Source organism: Panthera leo, chromosome C1 (genome assembly GCF_018350215.1).
Source record: "Panthera leo isolate Ple1 chromosome C1, P.leo_Ple1_pat1.1, whole genome shotgun sequence".
NCBI classification, from domain to species: domain Eukaryota; kingdom Metazoa; phylum Chordata; class Mammalia; order Carnivora; family Felidae; genus Panthera; species Panthera leo.
The window spans coordinates 169,133,943-169,154,705 of record NC_056686.1 but is presented as its reverse complement, the minus strand read 5'-3'; the positions used below and the strand labels follow the sequence as shown (position 1 = coordinate 169,154,705).

At 35.1% G+C, this 20,763-nt stretch overlaps 1 protein-coding gene across 11 annotated transcripts in view; it reads left to right on the top strand.

Annotated features, from left to right (window-relative positions):
* The window catches only part of PDE1A (phosphodiesterase 1A), a 329,446-nt gene that overhangs the window by 112,255 nt on the left and 196,428 nt on the right, over positions 1 to 20,763 (top strand). The window lies entirely within an intron of this gene.

Sequence of the window (20,763 nt, the reverse complement as noted above, 5' to 3'; positions counted from 1 at the left end):
TAGTGGTGTGCTGGTAAACTACCTCTATGAAAAGAAATTAAAAAGCTGTGATTTGTAGCATTGGCCAATTTCCCTTGTCTAAACATTTCCATCATGGACTTGGAGTTGGAAAGAAATGAGCATGATGAGCTCTTCAGAGCTGGTGAGGGTTGGGCTCCAGTGCAGTACTGGGAAGGGAATTCAAGATCACCATACTCTGACTTGTAGAGTCACAGAGGAGAAAAGTCAAATCAAAAGCAAAAATGCACTTTTCTATCTTTTTTCTCCAACTATGGGTACCTAATTTAGTAATTTACCAACAACTACCTGAGGGGTGAGCAATTTATCCAAAAGTGGTGGTAGTGATGAGCATAGGGCAGAGTATTACTATAAAGTATCTATGGGAGATGAGATCAAGTGAACATATGTTGATAATCAGAAGCCAAAACAGATCAACAACAGGAGAATGCTATTCCTACCTACACGTGCGATGCTATAACCCAAACAGATTAGGTAGACAATTTAAGAATAATTGTGCATTGGAATGGAGACATACCTGTAGCTTCAAAGAATCTGTTACAGTTCAAGTTTGTATTTTCCTATTTTAGTAAAAAGCAAAATCACAGAGTGACTTCCTCGTGCTGGTCCAGAAGTTTCTGGTCCAGAAATTCACCTTTCTAAAAGTAAACACAATGTATGAGGGAGAGTGTCTTCTAGGATTAACCAGCAAAGAATAATCTAATTGCCAGATCTTTTTTTTCTTTATTTTTCTCACTTTTTTTTCAAATTCAATCATGTAATTTAGATACTCTGTTAATTATAGTAATTACATTTTCTGGATTTGAACTGAATAGCAGTCATCAATTTTTATCCCCTAAATTTAAATGCCTTAAATTAGATTTCATTATAAAATGCTAATGTCAAGTTTCTGCCTGTGGAGAAATAGTCATGAAATGGAAAGTGCAAATGGTATTGTAATCTTCTGTCTAAAAATAAGAATGAGTAGTTGAGTAACTGAATGATATTTGAAATTGTGGTATATAATCAGATTTATTATATTTTAGACTTAGAATACATATTAGATGTTCAGTACTATTCAATCCCTTAATTATATTACTCTTAATTGATTTCTTTTGGTGGGGGTGACTCAAATAGAATCTAAAAGAATTTAAAGGTTAATAGTACATAGCCTTGTTTTGTAGTATATTCTAATATCTCTTTGCCAGCTTCAATTTATCATGCAAGTGGTGTTGGTTTATGGTAGTCAAAGACTATGTGGCCAGGCTTTTATAATACCAGGAATAATAAATCTTTAATTTTTCTAAAGATACAATAGATACTAGATGAAGATAATTAGATGAGCCTTAAGACCAGAATGGATGGACACCGAGTGTTTCAGTTTTTACCTGTTTCTAGCTATGAATCGATTATACACAGAACATTAAAAAACACTTAAATTTATAAATTGAAACAGATTTTTTTGTACTGATTATTCTTCATGTAGTAGCTAAGCTGTCTGGCTCTGGACTGTGCACAATTTCATATTTTTTACAAAATACGAACACCTTAATTGGGTTTGCAGACACAGATTTACAGGCTTTACTAAGGCTTTAGTTATATTAGTCTTATGAATGAATTACATAGAATCCAGACACTATGTGAAAAAGCTATTCTGAAGCAGCATGAATATGTTGTCTCCTAAAGTTAGCCTAAAACCTAACTAAATCTGCAAATAATAATACAAGATATCAAGGTGAGAAGCATCACAGATTAGTAGATGACTCTTTGCCAAGAAATGATACTGCAAGAATACTGTGACTTTACTGAGGTATCAATGACTGAATGGAAGAGTCAAGGAAGTTTCCATGAAAGAGGTGGAAAATGTTTGCACCCTGCAGGAGGATAGGAGTCAGGTAGGTGGAGAGAAAGGGAGTTGGGTTTCTTAGTGGCAGGAATAGTATGAGGGTATGCCTAGAGAATAGACTTTAGCACATTGGATTTTTCAGCGATGGTGAGCTGGCTATTCTGGCTGAAGTTAAAGATTAGTTTAACTGGACTGTATTATAGTGTTTCTCAATTTGTCATTTTCATGCAATGCACCTGGACACGCTGTTAAAATGCAGATTCTGAACCAGTAGGTCTGGGGTGAAGACACTGCACTGCCAAGAAGCTCTCAAGTGATGTTGCTGCTGTTCTTCCTGGTCCACACTTAAATAGTGAAGTGTTAGATTTTATATTTATCTTTAACCGTTCACTTGGCATTTTAGCTTGGAAAAGTTAATTAGAACTTATGCATAGATGACACTTACCGGATTTCATCTATTTTTACCTGTCATTACTGTGCTGAAATGATTTTGAAGCAGTTCACATCCTTTTAAAAGCTTTCCTAAGGGTGATACTACCATGATTTCCAAATGTTCTGGTCCTAGTTTTTGTCGGCTTGCCTCTTTGATGAAGTTTCTGACAGCTGTTAGGCTTGATTTTGCCATCTCACTCCCTCTTTCTTTCTCATTACACTTTTTTGAATCCCGTCTGCTGGACTAGTATTTGCCGCCTGTGGGATTCTCACCTTTCAATGCTCTAATTCTGTCTTCCCAATACCTTCCAGAAATATCTAACTGTGACCTCTCATTCAGCACCTCATCTTGAGTCTCCTTACTTGTGATCTGCCTCTGGTCTCCCTCATCCACCATGTCCATGTTCCTGGTCTGAAATTGCCAGATGACATAACAAAAAGTAAAGGCACTAACGTTTTTGTCTGATATGACTTGACTAATTATAATTTTATTGATTGATTAATATTTAATTTAATTAAAACCCTCTCAAGAGGCTAGTGATTTTTAGTCAAACTGACCAAGAACAATCCAAAAGTGATGCGTTCCATCCTATATTTGGTTTTTTTCTGGATATGGGGAACTTGAAAAATTGACTATAAAATGAATTGTTCATTGTTAGATGAGAGAAAAAGTTGGAATTTTCTTCTCCTTTTTAGTATAGAAGGATTTTGATATAGAGTCAGCTCTCTTGAATATGTAACTATAAAGAATTTCATACATTTCTTACAGTAATGTCCCTTCTGCTTTTCTCTTGGGTCATTAGACAGAAGTTATCCAAGAGAGAAAAAGGTGGAGCTGTCAGATTTGGGGCTTGGGTGAACTTCTAGTCTGTCTGCAGCATGAAACTTCCTTTTGGATTATTTTCTATTTACCAAGGCCATTTTCAAAGCATACTTGTATTCTTGTAGAATATGGATTTAAAAAAATTTTAATGTTCATTTATTTTTGAGAGAGAGTTAGAGTGTGAGTGGGGTAGGGGCAGAGAGAGAGAGGGAGACACAGAACCCGAAGCAGGCTCCAGGCTCTGAGCTGTCAGCACAGAGCCAGACGTGGGGCTCGAACCCACGGACCACGAGATCATGACCTGAGCCGAAGTCGGACGCTTAACCGACTGAGCCACCCAGGCACCCCTATCTATTCATCTTTTGATGGACACTTGGATTACTTAAATAATGCTGCTATAAACATAGGGGTGCATGTATCTCTTTGAATTTGTGTTTTCATATTTTGGGGGCAGATACCCAGTAGTGCGATTACTAAATCATAGTGTAGTTATATTTTTAACTTTTTGAGGAAACTCCATTCTATTTTACACAGAGGCTGCACCAGTTTTCATTTCCACCAACAGTGTAAGAGGGTTCCCCTTTCGCCGTATCCTAACCAACATCTGTTGTTTCCTGTGTTGTTAATTTTAGCCATTCTGACATGTGTGAGTTGGTATCTCGTCATTTTGATTTGCATTTCCCTGATAATGAATGATGTTGAGCATCTTTTCACCTGTCTGTTGGCCAAGTAGATGCCTTCTTTGGAGAAATATCTGTTCATATCTTCTGCCTGTTTTTAATTGGATTATTTGTTTTTTGGGTGTTGAGATGTTTAAGCTCTTTATTTTGGATACTAACCCTTTATCACAGATGTCATGCACAAATATCTTTTCCCATTCAGTAGTTTGCTTTTTAGTTTTATTGGTTATTTCCCTCACTGTTCAGAAACTTTATTTTGATGTGGTTCCAATAATTTATTTTTTCTTTTATTTCCTGGGCCTCAAGAGACATATCTAGAAAAATGTTGCTACAGTCCAATGTCAGAGACATTACCGCCTGTGCTGTCTTCTAAGATTTTTATGGTTGCATGTCTCATATTAAATAAGATGGGTCTTTAACCCGTCTTGAGTTTATCTTTTATACATTTTTTGAATGTACATTTATGGTTCATAGAGTAAGGACTTATAGCAAAAAGTGAACACTAATGGAAAAATAAAAACTCCCCTCTGGTAGAAGCTATTAATGTTTTGCCCTAGGCTGGAAGGTCACAGGTGCTCTGACATTTTTGGCAGAAAAAATGAAAAATGAAAAAAAAAACAGAGAAAAGGAAGAAAAAGAACTTTGTGACACATTTAGGGCAGGTCATCTAAGACAGTGCCCACCCCATCAAGTGGTCTTTCTCTTGCTTGCTGTTTTGGCCTCAGTTTCCTAAACGTCTCCCTAACCTGTTCTTCCCTCCACTTTATTATACTCAAAATATGAATTCACTTTCTCCTCTTGCCATAAGAGAATGATTCTTTGAATATGCTTAGTCCCTTAAGTGGCTTAACTGGAAAACTCTCCTCAGGGTTGATGTGTGAGTCATCTGGAAGGCTAATTAGGGCGACAGTATCTAAGGAGACTCCTGTGAGAAATGCTGTAAAGAGGAGGGAGATAACGAAGATATTTGTGTGCTGAAAGCTGTTTCTGCTAACATAAACAAAGGCACATCATCTTGGAGCATTATTCCTAAAGGGTTTGTGTAGAAATTATTATAATATAAATGGAGTGTTTCTCACTTTGTAGAAGTATATTCTAAATTTTTAAATGTTTTTTTAAATTTATTTTTGAGAGACAGGGTGAGAGAGAAAGAGAGAGAAAAAAAAAAGCATGAGTGGGGGAGGGGCAGAGAGAAAGAGAGGGAGACATAGAATCTGAAGAAGGCTCCAGGTTCTGAGCTGTCAGTACAGAGCCACGGGGCTCAAACTCATGAACTGTGAGATCATGACCTTAGCTGAAGTCAGATGCTTAACTGACTGAGGCACCCAGTCGCCCATAGAAGTATATTCTAAAATGTGCAAATCTATTGTCACCACGTCAGAGAGGTGGTTAATTTGAGACAATGCTTGGGAAAGAAAAAAGAAAAAATTAATTTAGTTTGCTCAGTCTCTGCTATATGGCAAAGACAGAATCTTCATTTAGTCATGTGAAAAGCACAAGTAGCGTGATACAAATGTTAAATGGCATGAGAAAGAGTTAAAGATAAAAATCAATTATTAGTAATTATTATGGATCATATAATATAACTATGGGACTTTCAGCAGCTATTAAAAAGAATGAAATAGATTTCTACATTAATTTGAAAGTATTCCCCAAATTTATTAATATTGAAAAAGTTAGCTGTAAAACCTACATTAGAATGGTTTCACTAAAAAAAAGGGATTGGGGCTCTATAAGTTTAAATATATGTAGTGCTTTTATAAACTGAGCATTGAGAATGATATTACTGTAGAATGATATATACCATAATATTAATGCTGATTAGTTTAAATCGATGAGATTGGTAAGAGGAAGGGGAACATACTAGCTTTTAAATGTATATACTAATGTGCACACACACATATAGATATATAATGTGAATATATACTAATATGAATATATGTAAAGAGTTAAATATATAAATATACATTTAGAATAAGCATGTACTAATTTAATTATTAAAAATTTATAAAATTGAGAGCGTATCGGTAGTTTCTGGTGATTCGGAGCTGGGAGATGGTTTGACTCAAAAGGGCACTGTAAAGGGAATACTTTTGGCTGATGGAACTCTTCTGTATCCTGAGTGTGATGGTGAGTAATGATACACAAATCTATGCATGAGCCAAAGTTCATAGAATTTCACACCAAAAAAGCACACTTAATTCAATGTGAGTTTTTAGAAACTGTAAAAGTCAGTGAAGAAAAAAAAACAATATTTAACAAAATATTGAGAAGTGGGTAATAAAAATAGTCCTTCAAATTCTACCAATTATAGACTAGACTGAACAACCAAATTTTTTCCAAGAGAAAACTATGCCAAAATATTGAAAACTTTAGGGTTATTTTCCAATTTGAGACCACTTAATCACTGATAGTCAAGAGAATAAGTCAGTGAGTCAATAGGATGGGTAAGTATTATTTGCCCTGTTTTATAAATAGGTTAACTAAAGCTCAGGACAGTTTAGTAATTTACCTACAAATACATAGTTAATACGACTTTAAGTTGAAATCCAAACTTTAGAAAAAAAGGGGTCAAGATTTCTATAAGTAAAAAATATATATAGGATACAAAATAGTTGTATGAATGAACTATAATAAAGTAGTAATGAAAAACTAGCAATATTTGGGATAGAAATATATTCCTTTACACTAAGAGTAATAAAACAGGCCATAGACATAAGTAGTTACTTGTGACCCACATCTATTCAGGCATCCCTGGAGGCTCTGTGGATAGTGATCACAAATTACTGTCATCATCTCAGTGTACAGTTCAATCCAGGATGCTGAAAATAAAGCGATATATTATTTTTGTCAAGAATCTTAATTCAACTCTGCAAAAGCACTTGACCTACATACTTGTAAAAGGGCTTTTAATGAAGTAGTAGGTAGCAAAGATGATAATGATTTAACATGGTGCCTTTGTAGTATTAAAAAAAGTATAAATTTGAAGCCTGTTTGGTAGTGCTACATTCACATCTTATCGCAATGTTGAACTCTGTGTTTTTGTGTCAATAGGAGTTAAGTGGCAAAAGAGATCAGAGTTGCATAGTTAAAGCTGGCAGTCTACATTATAATTCATGGATATCTCCATTTGCAGTAATAACAGTGAATATTAAATATCTTTCTTCCTTTTAAGTGGTCATAATTCAAAATGGCACATTTTAAATATAAACTGTTTTACAAGAGTAGAATAGGAATTTCCTCACTGACTTCATCCAATTCGTTTTATTTATTTGTTTTGTTTTAAATTCCCTCTGTCTTTCTTATTTTTTCAATGTCAAATACTGTTTTTCATTTTTGCCTCATCTATTTAAACCACGCGCATCCTTTTGGAGCTCAGTTGAAATCCCATGTTTTTTTTTTTTTTTTTTTTTTTTTTTTTTTTTTTAATGTTTTTAATGTTTATTTAGTTTTGAGACACAGAGTGCAAGCAGGCAGGGCAGAAAGAGAGGGAGACACAGAATCCGAAGGAGGCTCCAGGCTCTGAGCTGTCAGCACAGAGCCCGATGCAGGGCAGGAACCCACGGATCGTGAGATCATGACCTGAGCCGAAGTCGGAAGCCCAACCGACCAAGCCACCCAGGCGCCCCGAAATCCCATGTTTTTAATGTAAACCTCTTTGGAAATAATGATTTTTATTTTCTGAAATCTTACTATACTTAGAATATAACATTTTTTGTTCTATGCAAGTTGCTTTTATCTCCAAAAATATTGTAAGCACAGAGACTTTATCATGCTCCTTTGACATTTCCCTAGCATCCATTCATCAAGTAGGTATCGATCACCTTCTCTATTCAAGGCACCGTGTTGACTGGGGAGGGAGATACAAAGATGACCTAAAACTCATTCCTTACCTTAAAGAATTTACTATCCAATAGAAGAGATAAGACTTGTTGTACATGTGACTCCAATAATAGACATTGTATCATACAAAGTGATTAAAAAAGAAAAAAAGAACAAAAGACACTTCAGTGTTGCTACCATGGGTAGAGGATATTTTTCCCATTGATTTTTGAAATAGTCCATGAAACAGCTTTCCTAATCTACTTTCTTTCTTTTTTTTGAACTTAATTTTTTTCATCATGATATATGTACTCTAATTCCCATTACCCATTTCACCCATCCCCATCCACCTCCCCTCTTGTAGCCATCAGTTTGCCCTCTATAGTTCAGAGTTTGTTTCTTGGTTTACCTCTCTCTCTCTCTCTCTCTCTCTTTCTCTTTTTCCCCTTTGCACATTTGTTTTGTTTCTTAAATTCCGTATATGATTGTAATCATACAATATTTGCCTTTCTCTGACTGACTCATTCTACTTAGCTCTCTGCTCTATCTATGTAATTGCAAATGGCAAGATACTAATCTGATTTCTTATCCTGGAAATTTCCTCCTTATGTCTGACACTAACACTAATAATTCTTAAAATTATATATAACATTTTTTTCTAAGAAAGAGTTTATTGAAAAATACATTTTTTTCTGATTCATGCATTTCCCTCCATACTGCAATGTCCCTGAAATCAGGTTGTGTGTGTGTCTTGTCTGTTTGTTTCACTCTCAAAAACTTTATAGTCTTCTAAGACGGAATGATCATGGTACAGGTTCCAATACAAATTTCAATAAAATGTGTTTTTCTTAAAATTTTTCTTAAATTTAAATTCAAGTTATTTAGCATACAGTTTGTATTTTTAAATGATGTCTTACAATGCCTTTTGGGGAGATGGCAATCATGATACTAGGTTAAACAATGTGAAATTACGATACGAATAATTTTTGACCTACACACCCAGCAATTTTGTTTGACATAATTGCCAGACCATTTATAAATTTTCCCATTTCTGTTCATCACATCATCACCTCAGTTGTGTTAGGTGCATTATTCTTACTACACATGTAGTTTGCTGCTCCTCAAAATGTCCTTAAAAATATCATACTGGAGATGACATTAAAATGAAAAGTAATTTTGCACATAAAAGGTACAGGAACAAAGCAGCGGGGACTATATTTGACATTGGAGCAAGCATTTTTATGGAATAAGTGATCTTAAGTATCTGTTTTCCTGCAAAGCAGTAATAAAATGCATAGAGAGCCCCAATGGGGGATATTCACAAGTAGGTAAAGCTGTGCTATGCTATTCCTTAGATATATAAACAAACATTACTTCTCATTTTCCCAGGCAATACAACTAGAGGTAAGAGCAGTTGTCAAAATCACCTGGACTGATAAAATAAATGCCAAAGTGATGAGAAGCTGGTGAGGCCACCATGGTCATGCAAGAATATTATAAAAAACATTTTGTTATAGTTTAAATGGCAATTTTTGTTTCCTTTTAGTGGTATAAAAATAATAGTGTGTCTTACACTGATGATATAGATTCATTGCAGTGAAATAATTGAGATGTTTGCTTGTTCTTGAAGAACATTTTAAAAGTTGTTCACATAAATTATGCTATAAAGAAACAAAGACTCTTTAAATGACTATCAACTTTTGGAGAACACTCAATCAGTGTATTTATTTATTTATTTTTATCCAGTCATGGCTAAAACGTGATTTCATTTACTTCTCCTTTGTGTTTTATTAGACATAAGTTCTGATTATTTTTAAAGTTTCTTTATATTTGTAAAAAATTCAGTGGTGCCTGGGTGGCTCAGTCGGTTAAGCGTCCATCTTCGGCTCAAGACATGATCTCACAGTTCGTGAGTTCAAGCCCTGCGTTGGGCTCTGTGCTGACGGCTCAGAGCCTGGAGCCTGCTTTGGATTCTGTATATCCCTCTCTCTCTGCTCCTCCCCTGCTCACACTCTGTCTCTCTCAAAGGAATAAATAAAGAATTAAAAATATATACATATATATTTGTAAAAAATTCAAATAAACTGTCATATAGTAATCATTTCTTGTTTTTATGATATACTTGATCTCTCCCCTCAATGAATCTCAGGTCCATACAGAGAGATAGTATGAGTTAAATAATAGTTTCAGATGGCATTTGAGGTGACAGAAATAAATATGATGAAAAGATAACTGGCACAGACAAGAAGTATTTAGGAATCAAAAAAGGAAGAGATCTTGAGAAAAATATCAGGAAAGTCTTCGTGTCTTGAAATATGGGTGGAAAAAATTTTTATTCAGGTCTTTTGACCATTTTTAAATCGGATTACTTGTTTTTTTGCTTTTGAGTTCTATATATATTCTGGTTATTAATTCTTTTGGATATTAGTCCGATAGATACGTGGTTTGCAAATATTTTCTACCATTTCTTAGGTTGCCTTTTCATTTTGTAGATTGTTTTCTTTGCTCTGAAGAAGGTTTTTAGTTTGATGTACTCCCAATTGTTTATTTTTTCCTTCTGTTGCCTCTACTTTGTGTGTCATAGCCATCTTTGTGTGTCATTGCCGAGATGTTGAAGAGTTTTTCCCCTATATTTTTTTCCAGGAGTTTTACAATGTTAGGTCTTACATTTAAGTCTTTAACCCATTTTGAATTGATTTTGTGTTTAGTGTAAGGATCCGATTTAATTCTTCTGTATGTAGATATTAAGATTTCCCAATACCATTTGTTGAAAAGACTGTTCTTTTCCTATTGTACATTCTTGGCACTCTTGTCAAAGATCAGTTGACTGTATATTCTGGATTTATTTCTGGGCCCTTTATTCTGTTCTACTGGTTTATGTACCTGTTTTTATGCCCCTACTGTATATTTTGATTACTACAACTTTATAAATAGTCTGAAATCAGAAACTGTGATGCCTCCAGGTTTATTCTTTTTTCCCAAGAGTGCTTTGGCCATCCAGGGTCTTTTGTGGTTCCATAAAACTGACCACTAGGTACGTGAAAAGGTGCTTAACATCACCAATTATCAGGGAAATGCAAATCAAAACCACAATGAGACATCACCTCATACCTGTTAGGATGTTTGGTATTAAAAAGACAAGAGACAACAAATGTCAGAAAGGATGTGGAGAAAAGGGAACCTTTATATCCTCATTGTTGATGGGAGTATAAATTGGTATAGCCATTATGGAAAATAGCAATGTGGTTCCTCAAAATACTAGCAATAGAACAACCATATGATCCAGCAGTCCTCCTCTTGGATGACCTGAAGGAAATGAAATCAATATCTTGAAGAGATAATTGCACTCCCATGTTCATTGCAGCATTATTCATAATAGCCAAGATATGGAAACAATCTAAATTAAATGTTCTTAGATGGATGAGTGGCTATATATTCATGGAGATGTAGACCAAAGTGTATAAACAGGTCTTAGAAGAATGACTTCTGAGGATCTAATGTACAATATGGTTGTATTAGTTAATAATATGGTATTGTATACTTGAAAGTTGCTGAGAGTATGTCTTAAGTATTCTCATCACACACACACAACATGTTAGCTATGTGAGATATAACTGTGTTAATTATCTAGATCTTGGTAATTATTGTGCAATATATATATGTATATCAAGTCATAATGTCCTATTCCTTAAGGATATATAATTATGTTTGTAAATTATTTCTTAATAAAGCGGGGCAAAAAGAAAGATGGGTGGAAATAGGATAGGAAGAAAAGGGAGTACAGGTATCAATGAATGGAATATTAGAAAGACTGTGAGAAAAACTACAATGAGAAAACCAAAGAGATTTTCAGAGTATGGGAAGGATTTGAGGAGATTAATTATAAATGAGGTGGAGAGAAAATTTGGGACCAGAATGAGGGGTCCAGATATGGATTCTGGATTTTATCATGCTGGTGGTGAGGAGTAGTTAATGATTATCTTGATCACGAGTTGCAGTAATTAAGCTGTGGAAACTTTTAATTTATCAAACATAATCTTTTATTTAAAAATTTTTTCAGAAATATTTTTACAATACATTAACTTTCAGACTTTTAGTTATTAACATATGCAAGATGTTATGTCTCATAATTTAGGAAATGTCCATTTAATTCTTCTAGGAATAATGATACAAGTTCCAGAACAAAAAAATTAAATGTTAAATGAATAATAAAATGTTTTTGAAATACTTTGTGCAAAAAGAAAATGTCCCTAAGATTTTGCTCTTTTTTTTCTATATAGTAAACTAAGCTTGTGTATTCCATGGTTTTAGATGCTATATTAGTTTTGTTTTGCTGAGTAACAAATTATCACAAACAATGGCTCAAAACAGCACCCATTCATTAGTTCAGAGTTCTGTAGGTCAGAAATTCCAGCACACTAGGCTGGCTTTTATGCTCAGAATATCACAAGAGCGAAATCAAGGTGTCGACCAGCCTCTCATTTAGAGGCTCTGGGAAAGAATATGCTTCCAAGTTCATTCTTAAAGTTGGCAGAATTTTGTTATTTGCAATGAGACTACAGTTCCTGTTTCCTCAATGGCTGTTAGCCAGGAGCCACGTTTTAGCTTCTACGGGCTGTTCTTGATCCTCTCACATGGTTCCTCCATTTTCAAATCTTCAAATCTTTCTCTTGCTTTGAATCTCCCTGGCTTTTTCTTCTGCTTTTTTTATATGCAACCCTCCAAGGAAACCTCTCTACTTTTAAAGGAGTTGTATGATGATCTTTGGACACCTGGATTATCTCCCTATTTTAAGGTTAACTTTTCCCTGTAATAATACAGCAGAGATAATCCTAATCACAGCAGGGATTTGTCATCATATTCACAGGTTCTGCTTATACTCAAAGGACAGGAGGTTACAAAAGAATAAAGATCATTGGAGATTATTCTTAGAATTCTGTCTACCACAGTTATGTATTTGATTATTGTTAAAACTTATTCATAATATTATGAATAGTGGAAATAGTGTAAACAATATTTCTTAAAGAAATGAATAATGAGTAGGTACTAGTGAAAAAAAAAACATGTATTCCAAAAACAATGATTAAGCAAGAATAAAATAAAGTTAAAATTAAAAATATATAACGGTTATTCTTTGTTAGCAAAATTGAACTAAGTTAATACAGGTCTTAGAAGCAATCCCTATTTTATGTATAACACATGCCATTATGCTGACACATTCAATTAAGGCCCTTTAAGAAGGCATTTGCCACTATCCCATGAACCACATAAAGGGACTCTTCATTAATCTCTCTGGCAACCATACAAAATCACATTTTGACCTGATAAGATGTCCTAGTAACAAATTCAGAAGTTTTGTGTCTAGGCTGGAAAGGGCATGATAGTAGTGGGAGTTGAAGAAAATCCCCTTTTCTCCCAACACCCTAGATGAAAACAACCTTGTGAGTGTCAAAAATCTATCAGAACTCCATTAGTTCTATTTCTTCTGAGAAATGTAACAAAACAAAACAACCTCCCCCCACAAAACCACACATAATTAATGAAGAAAATCTATCACATTCACATCAAAGTAATTACACACCTTTCATGACCACCTCCATATCCTTAAATGCTCTGAGTTTATTACTACTTCTCCATTCAATCACTGTTTTGATTCAAATACAACCATGACTCCTGGCTAGTAATGTTGAGTATGAATTGATGGCGTTCTTTCCCAGTTTTACAGCAGCATGCTCCATGTCTGACCTCTCACTTCTAGGGTACTGGTGCATTCTCAGGTGATCTTCAGTGCCCTTGAAATAACTAGTCTTGGGCCTGCTGAGGTTTATTCAGTGGTATTATCCTTGCCTTATGCAATGACCATAGTTTTTATTAGCTTATGAGTTGAATTTTATAAGTTACCATCAATGACTTACAATTATCCCAAAGATGAAGAAATAGTTGGGGCCCTGGTTGGCTCAGCTGGTTAAGCATCTGACTTCAGCTCAGGTCATGATCCTACAGTTTGGGGTTTTGAGCCCCGCATCGGGCTCTGTGCTGACAGCTCAGAGCCTGGAGCTGCTTCAGATTCTGTGTCTCCCTCTCTCTCTCTGCCCTTCCACCACTTGCACTCTGTGTCTCTCTCAAAAATAAATAGACATTAAAAAAATAAAAAAATAAATAATATGCCCAATTACAAAAAATCTATAAATTATTATTAAAAATAGGTAAGTAAGAAAAAAAATGTTTACTTAAAAATATAAATTTCAACCAAAATGACCCTTTAAATGATCCTGTTTAACATAACTTTTAAATTTGGTATAAAACCTAGCATGCATGCCATTGTTCTAAAAATGAACAAGGAGATGTATCACAGTGACAGAATGGGCAGAGGGAATGGTTTATTCTACCTGGACAGGAGACAGAAAACTTGGAAAGTTTAAAGAGGAGCTGAGTCTTCTAAGATGAATTGGTGTTAGGGAAGGGACCAAGGAGAGCATGAATAATGGTAGTGATCCAGAATCTCCAGCCTTGGTTATGAGATGCTGCAAAGTAAGGTGCTCATTCAAGTCTCTGGATCATCATGGTTGAATAGATGAGAAAATATCTTTATCCTGACAGAATCTACACCTAGTACTTTTGACCAAGTAAGATGATCCTGACAAATATCCACTTTTAGAAAGAAAAGATATTTCATAAATAATGCATGACCCTTTTTGTCTTGAAATAAAAATAGCCCTGTTAACACTTTATGCTTAAATCCTTATTTTATATTATGTTACTGTACATTTCTTTCCACTTAACCTTTACAGAATGATGCATTTTTATTTCCTCCATTTGCAGAATTATTTACTTTTACAAAATCCTTGCCTGTGAGCATTGCTTTATTCCTGTTTGTGCTATTAAAGTTCAGCCAGATGGAACTCTTCCAAGGCCTTATTTCTGTCAGACATTTGAACAGCTGGGATTGTGTAGTTTCTGAGCTTGAAGGAAAGGATCTGTAGAGCTCATGTCAGCAAGGGCCATGAGCTCTCATGATCTCTCTCAGTAGCTTTATATTCACATAGTTTCACTTGGAAAAAAAAAACTAACATTTGTAATTTGTGCCAAGATGGAGGAGAGGATGAGAAGGAATTGCATTAATATCTGGCTTTTAACATTCTGAGACATTTGTAACTGTTCTATTAAATCCATTTTAGAAATTGTAATTATGTCATTATTCCATCTTGTGAAGTCATTTGCCATAAAGCATAGATATAAATAGTTTTAGAATGGACTTTTTTTGGAGAGGGTTGAGATTTACCATATTAAATTTAGATTGCTATGTGGAAGATAATTAGGAAAAACTGGTGTTGATGTAGCATATGAGATTTATCTCAAAGATTAAGTAGGTTTCAAAAATCGTTCTTTATGCTACTAAAAATGGAGTTTATTTACATTTTGAAAGTAATTATAAATAGGATTTAAACAAAAAAATTTCTTCCCTCTTCTTATTTGTATAGCTTAATATTCATAGAAATAATTTTTTAAATGTTCATTTATTTTGAGGGAGGGAGAGAGACAGAGACAGAGACAGAGACAGAGACAGAGAATCCAAAGCAGGCTCTGCACTGCCAGTGTTGAGCCCAATGTGGGGCTCAATCTCATGAACCATGACATCATGACCTGAGCCAAGATCAAGAGTCAGATGCTTAACTGACTGAGCCACCCAGGCGCCCCTCATAAAAAAAATAATTTTAAAGATTTTGTCAAGATTTTCAACTTGTTGTATGTGCCTTTGAAGAACATGTAGCAAATGCTATGTTCAGATTAGAGACTACCCAGTTTTAATAAAGATAAAGCTATGCTAAAGTAGCAATGACCTTTAAAAATATGAAAATATGGGATAAGAAAAAGATTTTATAGTAAAGAGATGTAACAACAAAAAAGCAGAATTTTCATAGTAATGTAATTCTGAAGAAGATAAAGTGGGAAGATTTGAAGATTGACAGCCTCTGAATAATACACTGAATGACATCTCAGCTACATATGGTAGCATTTTATTTGAACAGTTCATTAGTTGCAATTAGAAACTCTTTAGAGACCTCTATAATGTCAAACTTTTAAAATATAACAGGCAAATAGCTGTAAGTATAATATATAGAGTTCCTTCAATAGTTATTTTTTTCAATAGTTATTTTTATCAAAGTTAATACTTGGAAAATTATTGGAGTCTTGAAAAAATATTAGAATAGGAAGACACTCTTAAAAATCATTTGGTCCAATTTTAGTTCTTTTTATTAATTGAGGCATAATTTATATATGACAAAACAGGTTATAAGAATTTATTTCAGTGGAACTTAATAGTAGTAGATACATGTAACCATAACTCCAGTTAAAGTATTGGATATTTTTCTCTCTCCAAAAAGTTAAGTCGATTTCGAAACACTTCGTCACCTCTGTTCTAATTTCTATTATCTGATCTTCATTTGCCCTTCATGTAAGTGGAATCATTCGTTATGTGCTCTTTTGTATCTGGCTATTTCAGCTTAATGTAATACTTTTGAGGTCCATCCATATTGTTTTGTGTATCAGTACTTGATTATTTTTAAAAATTATTTCTAAGTTTTATCAGTTTTAACAAATACCACAATTTGTTCATCAGGTTTTCTGTTGTGGACATGTGGGTTATTTCCATTTGGGGACATTATGAATAAAGGTACTATGAACATTCTTGTACAAATCTTTTTGTGGACACATGTTTTCCTTTCTCTTGGGTAAATACCAAAGAGTGGAATGGCTGGGTCATAAAGAGGTTACATATTTAACTTTATGAAATACTGGCAAATTGATTTCCAAAGTAGTAATAAAATTTTACTTTCATCAGTGATGTAGGAAAGTTCTACTCACTTTACTTTCTCATCAACATTTGATAGGAAGATTTTATCCTGTTCTAATAGGTTCAAAGTGTTAACTCATTAGATTTAATTTGTATATCCTTGATGACTATAATTACATTGAATATCTTTTCACATGCTTATTGACCATTTGTATATCTTCTTTGTGAAACATTTATCCAGTATTTGTCCATTTTTATTGAGTTTTTGGTCTCATGCATTTGTAGGAGCTCTTCACATATTCTGCTTGTAAGTATTTTATAGATATACGTCTGGGGATGAATATTTTTGTCTAGGTTGTGACTTGAATTTTTGTTTATTTAATGGAATTTTTAATGGTCTCTTTTGAAGAATAACAGTTGAATTTTGATGAAATTAAGTTTACCAATTTTGTTCCTAATGGTTAGTACTTTTGGTGTCCCAAGAAATTTTTGCCTACACTGATGTCATAAAGATACTTTTCCATTTTCTTCTGTAAACTTTATAATTTTATAATTTATGTATAGGTCTTTGATTCATCCTGAAATTAACTTTTGTGTATGATGTGAGGTAGAGGATAAAGGTTATTTTTTCCTATATGGATATCCAGGTATTCCTGATGATATTCATTACAGAGCCTGTCATATTGATCTTTAAGAGTTCTTTATTTTAATTTGATACATGAATAAATGCACATAGAAATTTTTAAACATCACATAAGAAAAAACAATACTAAGTATATACTACAATGAATTACTTATTAGTCTTTTATGTGGATTTGTCTACCTAACTAAACTTTAAATTTTTGAACACACTTGTACTCTGGCTAATATTTCTCCTCCACCATTTCCCAAATGCTTAATAAATATTTATTGATTGGGGCGCCTGGGTGGCGCAGTCGGTTAAGCGTCCGACTTCAGCCAGGTCACGATCTCGCGGTCCGTGAGTTCGAGCCCCGCGTCGGGCTCTGGGCTGATGGCTCGGAGCCTGGAGCCTGTTTCCGATTCTGTGTCTCCCTCTCTCTCTGCCCCTCCCCCGTTCATGCTCTGTCTCTCTCTGTCCCAAAAATAAATAAAAAACGTTGAAAAAAAAAATTTAAAAAAAATATTTATTGATTGAGTGATTGGATGATTAAGGTGGATGATCCATTACTATTTATCAGTTTCTGTCTTTTTCTAGTTACTACATATCTATGTAGTACCTTTAAGCTGTAACACATGATTTGGTAACTCGATGCAGTCATTTGGTTAAAGTCTAATTTCTTTTCCTGTGCTACTAGTATTTTCTCTTGCTTTTTAAATCATATTTCTCCCCCAAATATTCCATACATTTATAAACTCTGTCTCTCTCTTAATTCCTTCTTCACTGCCTTCAAATAAGCTCATGTGAGGAAAAAAAATACCCAGTTTTCAATTTTACTACCCACCAGGTACCACTCTTAACCTTTCTTCATTCCTCACTTCTATGTTTCTCAGATGGAATGCTATCATATATTGCAAGGGTCTGTGACTCTTTCTATGAGAAATTTGGCATTTCACTTTAAGGAAAATCTTTGAAAGAGCCTTCTTGTTCTGGTTCATCTAGGAGACCACCTTAAAACCAAGTTCTACCACAGTTTTAGAACTGCCCTTGGAATTTGTGTTTATAATTTCATCATGCCCGGAAATTATAACCTGATGATGTTTGTTCAAGTTCTTAAACAGGGAGGGTGGTTTTACTAGTAGATTGTGCAAAAAGTAATTTACACAGTTGCTCTCTTCTTCCCTCCTTCCTTTACCAACCTCTTGTCATTTGACTTTGCCTTCCACCACTTTGTTAAGATTGGAAATTGCTCCCTCAACAGTATCCGTATCAGAGTAGGCTGCCCTAAGTCCCAAAACAAGGCAGGTTGGATAGTAATTGTTCCCATTCCATTACTGCTACCATGTGGTATTTGATACTGAACACTCAAATTCAGAATGCATGGTCCAAGTAAATCAGCCCGGCTCCCATGATGCCTTTTTCCTTCTTGTCTTCTTGACTAACTACCACAGGTGAAACCTGGTGTCCTGTGAGGGCATGAAGTTGCCAAGCCTCAACAATTCCTCCCTGGCATTACATGGTGTCCTAGTCCACAGGACTTAGGCTTTTTTCTTACTCTCCTTTCATTAGTAATGAATACATCCCTTCCCTGTACACTATTCCTACCCTCAATCCTTTTCCTTAGGAAATCTCTGCTTCTGGGCTGCCATGTCCAGTTTCTCTACTGTCCAGGAAATGGAGTCTTTTCTTATGCTTTAGGTTGGTGTTTGAGCATTTTCTTCTTATGGGTATGTCCCCCAGGTGATAACCACTGGTCTGGTCTGCTTCACTCGAGCATTCAGCACATTCTTGAATTTCTCTGTTCTCTGACCTACCACAAAGATTAGTTCTTCAGGATGAACAGCTTGTGAACTTGGATCTGAGGTTGTGGCATTGCACCCTCTTGGACATCGCACCTTCTAACTTTCAGAGGCAGACCCTGAGGTGGAGTGTGTGTCTCTTACCTCTGTTTTGCCTGAACCCGGATTCCTCACTAATTCAGAAAGCTGTATCTCCTTTATGCTTAAGGAATTTCTGTGATACTGGTTTATAACAATGTTACCCATTCAATTATTTAAAAAAAATTTTTTTAGTGTTTATTTATTTTTGCGAAAGACACAGAGTGCGAGTGGGGGAGGGGCAGAGAGAGAGGGAGACAGAATCTGAAGCAGACAGAAGCTGAGCTGTCAGCACAGAGCCCGGCGTGGGGCTCAAACTCATAAACCGTGAGATCACGACCTGAGCTGAAGTCGGATGCCTAACCAACTGAGTCAGCCAGATGTCCATTAATTCTTTGTCATCACTATTTCAAACATTTCAATGTCTGTTGAGATATAGTGGGGAGAGTTTGCTCATGTTTTTATTTGCAGCTGTTGATATCTTTGTCTTTGTGCAATCCTCTTCCCTTGTTCAGCTCCCTCAGTTCTGTTAATGACAAACTTTTGTCAGAGTAAGCTTTCATCTCAGGAAACCTGATGGCCATATTTAAAAATAACATTTCAAATAAAATATTGCTTGGAGAAGTTTTTTCCGGTTTTCTTCTCTTAACAAAACAAAATTTGGCAGGATCTTGACCTTAAATAGGAACTGATGCCTGTAGGTATTAAAAGAATAATTTAATATGGAAGAAATCTATATTTAAAAAATGTTTATAATGCACGTTTTATAACCACTTTTTCCATAATCTTTTTTTGGGGGAACTGCTTCTCTAGTGTTTTTGAATGATTTTAGAGTCAGGTGACAAATTGTGATTCCACCCAGCTGCTACTTTGGATAGGGAAAGACTTTTTGCCTAGCCTATACCCCTGGGAAGTTTTCCTCCTGTATTTCTTGGGCATGTAAGTTCATCTTGTTTGAGTCATCCTCCCTCTCTTCCTCTCCATTTCATGGGAAGCCTTATAGGGCCTCTGTTTGCGGTCTTTATTCTCTTTCTACTTTTCTTGGTCTTTGTTGGAAGGTCCATGAAGGCTCCTGAAAGATCATAAATTTAGTATCCTCAATGATAATCCATTTAACAAACTGTTAACCTCTTCTAACCCAATGGGATCACTATTTCAGCAGCACAGTCCTGTGGTCCTTCTCTGAGATCTTGAATTTTGAAAGTGCCCTTTCTGACCACAGTCTTTTCTCCATCTTTCCATAGCCTCTTAGCTCATCATAGTCCTTCCTCTTAGATTGTTGTTCACTCTTGGCTTTCTCTTCCTACTTTGATTGGAGCTCCTCTTAAATCTTTTTAATAGCAGTCTCACCAGTAACTGCTGTCTTGTCCCATTCTTTGGATCTTGCCTTGTCTCCTCTCAGCTTGATCATCAGCTTACTCCGTGCTTTTCCCTGGTGCTAGTGGTGCTCAAGAAAGACTGCCTGACACTGTTGCCACTCACCCTTAAAATTCCATCACAACCCTTCTTGATTCCTAATCAGTCTCATGCACATTCGCTCACCAACTCCTGGAAATCTTTATAACTTTCCTCAAAAAACTCAACCCTGCACTCAACAAACTGTTCTTTATTACATTTTCAAGAAACTAGAGTCCATCAGGCATGGATCCTATTAATTTCACCCATCTCCAATTCTAAGTTTATCTAATTAATCAGTCACTCTTTACTCCTCTTATCTGAAAGGAAAAGATGGACTTTCTTTCTAAGGCTTCCTTTATACTCAATTTCAAGCAATGAACCCATCTCTAGTCTTTCATTTGCCAATGAAGCTTAATTTAAATTCATTGTTTCTAATTCATTCTTTATGCCACTGCAATTTTAGCTTTGGTTC